Source organism: Otolemur garnettii, unplaced genomic scaffold, assembly GCF_000181295.1.
Source record: "Otolemur garnettii isolate 467f Iridium unplaced genomic scaffold, OtoGar3 scaffold00027, whole genome shotgun sequence".
Lineage (NCBI taxonomy): Eukaryota > Metazoa > Chordata > Mammalia > Primates > Galagidae > Otolemur > Otolemur garnettii.
The window spans coordinates 8,397,939-8,401,488 of NW_003852422.1; positions in this window are offsets into that span (position 1 = coordinate 8,397,939).

Genomic DNA, 3,550 nt, shown 5'->3' on the forward strand with positions numbered 1-3,550 from the left:
GTATAATGTTCACTTCTTTGCCTGTTTTTGAAAGAAAAAGAAGGATGCACATTATACATGGCACTAATTCTGCATCTATATAAATGTTTTTAATTCTTTTATTTATGCTTACAAATTAAAAGTGTAACTCTAGACAGCAATAAAAATATCCATCTGCAAAATATTACTCTGGAATGTGATTATAGATTTGTTAAACTTACACTGAATTTGCAACAAAAGCATTTTCGGCCAAAAAAGATCAACATATTTCACTTTATACACTTCACGCAGGAGCCAGGAATGTAGCTGATAATTAAAAAAATATTATTGGAAAATCCCTTGGAAAATGTAGAAATGGTTTTCATACACTGCAATCTTTAATACACTTCAGACCTCCTCCTACTAAGGTGTCATCAGATTGTGGAAGTAACGGGAGAAAAGCTTCTTCAGATGCCAAGAAGGAGGCAGAGCGAGGGACCCCTCCAGCCTGGCTGGAGGTGGAGGAGGAGGTGAAGCCCTGGACCTAGGAGCAGTGTCAAACTGAGATCTCGGTTTCGATCAAGATAACACAAAAAGAGGGTAAAAGATTGAATTTTAAAAAATTGATGATCGTGATGTTGCTTTAACTTTATAAAGAGAGAACGTTTGAGCATGAGGACAGGAACAGAACTTGCCCCAAACTTCCAGCAGCCTGTAAGAATCAAGTTTTAGAATTTCATTCTCATGTCATCAGTCCTTGAAAGACCTAACAACTTTGAGTTGTCCCAAATCACCAGTACGGATCAGATCCCAGTCATATTTGATGTGTCACCCAACTGAACTGTGGACTTCCAAGAGCAAAGACCTTGAAGACATCAGAAAACACATTTCACTGTTGTTCCAGCCTGTTGTGTACATGGACAAAGAAGCTACCATGTTAGATCATCTTTAAAAGAAAAATGCTTCCAAAAGAAGAGATTCCAGGTTGAATTATTGTCCACATGCCTAACAAAAGGATGGATGAATGAAGAAGACATGAAAGTCTGGTTTAACCAAGTTGGGTCATGAAGGCCTGCAACATTACTTAAAAAAACAGAACAAAACAGCTTTGCTTGTTTTTGATCACTTCAAGGCTCATGTTACACAAGGAGTAAAATTAAATACCGTGGACGGATGTGAAAGCCCAACTTACTATGATACCTGGTGGGCTAACTAGCTGACTGTAGCTTCCTGATGTGTTAGCAAATAAGCCTTATAAGGCCTAAATGGAGAAGAGTGCACATCCCAGATGCAGTCAGCTGTAGTGATTTAACACCCATAGGTGGCACTGAGACAGCACCATCGCCTTGATGGTGATTGGATCTGAAGGTGTGGACCAGCATCAAGAAGGAAGTGGTTTGAAACAGTTTGCAGCATCAGAAATGCGATAGATGAAACTGAGAATAATGAAATTTACTGAGATGAGGAAAATGACTCTTCAGAACACACCGGTAATGTAGAAAGTGAAGATGATACTTCTGATAGCAACAGTGACAGAGGGCACTGGCCCTTCTATGATGAGTAAATATAAAATTTCTTGTATTTTATATCTGTTCTTGTGCTTTGTAATTATTTTTACATAAATTTTCTTGTCCTATAATATGTTAATAATAAATGATAAAATTTCTTTATAATGCAAAAAATAAGTACCAAAATATAGATTAGTACAAATTTGAATTAAGAAATCAAGACAAAAGATTCTTCTTCCTGAATGTTTGAGCCAAAAACGTGTGTGCACATCACACAGGGGGCACATTATACATGATGAAACTGGCTACTACATATCTATACAATGCTTAGGACAGTGTTCAGTGTGTAGTATGCATTATCTGTATGTTTATTAAATTAAAATAAATGGAAATTAAAGAAACGGATATAGTAATTATTAAATAGAAAATATTCACTCAGCCTAAGACATTTGATAAAACAAAACATAATTTGCAGGAGTCATACTGCAAATGACTTGCATTGATGAGCCTGAGGTCATTGTCTATTGAAGGAGAATTTACCTTTTGTATAGATCACTAAGATGCTTGTATTATCTTTACAGATAAAAAAGTTAAATCTGTCAACTTTCTCCTTCTGCATATGCAAATTTACCTAGATAACTTAATCACTAATCACTTTCTGTTTACTTAATAACACCATTTTTCAAATGGTCCTTTTTGAAAGTGGAAGAAACGTTCTTAAACGTTGAATACTATGTCATCATTAATTTTTGCCATTTGAGTTTGCCAATTGCATGTCATAAAATGATTAATCATCAAAATTTAATAATCATAAGTAAACACTATGCATCAACTGCGGTACTAGAAAATCATCTGTGATGGAATCCATTGTTTTGTCCTCACATCTGACTGTGTAGGCAAATTTTCACAGCCAGAGTTCTACCGTGCTCTTGACAGACGTGGCAATATTGATGCTAAGATAATATTGCACATCTTTACGTAAAGTGTTGAATGTTCTAGTCAGAGATTCCAGAAGCGCCCACCCTGTGTGTTTCCTGATTTTGTAGAAGTCAGAACGTAAACTTCTGTAGGGTAAGTGCCTATGTTTGATGTTAAGTCTCCTCAACAATGGAGGAGATTCAAAACACAAAATCACGAAGAGAAACAGTCTACGTCCATTGTCACAATCTTCCTGGTCCGCATCTTCTCCTAGTCAGGTCTATTTTGATAGAAATGTCCAGATTACAATTGAAGTTATGAAATAGCCATCGATGTGGTGGCAAGAAGATACATACAGTATTTAAATAAGGAAGAAAAAATGAGGACACACATACATACACAGGACATTTTCAAAGTACAGAGAACAGGCAAATTTATCAGGAAAAGGATACAAGTTTGTAGAATCACAGCTTGCTTTTCAGATGATGAAATGTAATGAAGAACTGTTTGCAAATGTTAAAGAATATATCAGATTAAAAATAATTCACATTCTAGATTCCTGAAGGTGAGAAAAGATTATATTTAGGTGTAAATGTTTTCTTCCTTTTTATTAGAATGGAAAATAAATATAGATTCTAAATTTTCTAATATTCGGCATAAATTTAGTTAGTGTATCTGGGTATTGTGAAGAATTAGACACCCTTTAATTCAAGACTATTTCTCTTATCTTTAGAAATTGCTGTGTGTGCAACAACAGAGAGACAGTCCTTTAAACTGGCCAAAGGCCCTGCTGTCATAAATATCTAATCATGAGATAAGATATAAAAATGATGAGAATAACATATAGAATGGTATTAAAGGTCATCAATAAATAAAAATTTATATGTACTACAGTAAGACTCATTTGAATGATCAATTTTATTAATCTTTTAATCTAAAGATATTTATATGTAATTGATTGGATACACACACACAGGCTCGCTCTCTAGAGAGCACAACTATTTTATTTATTTTATTTTATTTTTTTTTTGAGACAGAGCCTCAAGCTGTCCCCCTGGGTAGAGTGCCGTGGCATTACAGCTCACAGCATCCTCCAACTCCTGGGCTCAAGCGAGTCTCCTGCCTCTGCCTCCCAAGTAGCTGGGACCTCAGGCGCCCACCACAAC